This window comes from Camelina sativa, unplaced genomic scaffold, assembly GCF_000633955.1.
Source record: "Camelina sativa cultivar DH55 unplaced genomic scaffold, Cs unpScaffold03687, whole genome shotgun sequence".
In the NCBI taxonomy this organism is placed as follows: Eukaryota; Viridiplantae; Streptophyta; class Magnoliopsida; order Brassicales; family Brassicaceae; genus Camelina; species Camelina sativa.
In genome coordinates, this window is record NW_010924785.1 from 1 (window position 1) to 754 (window position 754).

At 34.6% G+C, this 754-nt stretch overlaps 1 long non-coding RNA gene across 1 annotated transcript; it reads left to right on the forward strand.

The window, feature by feature from the left end:
• LOC104774575 lies at positions 1-637 on the forward strand. The gene is made up of 2 exons (XR_765395.1): positions 1-35; positions 248-637. It is a non-coding gene; the product is annotated as an uncharacterized LOC104774575 (long non-coding RNA).
• The last annotated feature ends 117 nt before the right edge of the window (positions 638-754 follow it).

Below are 754 nucleotides of genomic sequence, written 5' to 3' on the forward strand. Positions count from 1 at the left end.
TGAACTTGGTGTGGTCTCAGCAGAAAGTGCTGCAGGTATATTCTTTTTTTTCCTACTCTTGGAAATTAATATAAAGGGTAATGAAGGAAAGAGTATTAAGTCTATAGCTGATCTATCACATAGCAAAGTGTAATACATTTCCAACTTGTAGTTTGTTAATATGGAGATGTATTTGCTTCGTTTGGCCTTTATACATTATGAGGTCTGAGTAATAAAAAAGTTTTCGTGGTCTGGTGTTTGTGCGCAGGCGAAACAATGGTTCCTATAAGTTGGACAGAGATGCAGTGCCCCTTGTCGGGCCAAACCGAGCAGAGAAAAGTTGCCAAGGTGGGTAGTTGAACTTGAAGGCGATACTTGGCTTCTCCCACATAATGAGGTGTGGGCTTTGTTTGCAACAAGAAAAGCCGTTTTGAAGATTATTACAGTTTTTGGGTTATCAGGTGTAGAGATAAAAAAGTTTAGATCCAATTGACCTTATTAAGGTTGGCATATTCATGATAATTAGGGTACTTACAAGTTCTTAAACTCAAAAGACATTTTGTTGTTAGTGACTATTTCAAAATTTGTGTGTTAAAGTTTTCCCTTTGGTAGAAGAAAACATTTGATTTTAAATATGATCGTAGCGACATTTAAATCATTTGAGTGAAAATACATTTGATCGTCGCAATATCCTACTATATTAATCGAGAAGTACAAATATGAAACTTACCTTAAAATGTGTAAAAAATTACATTCAATTGCCATTAGAAAAATT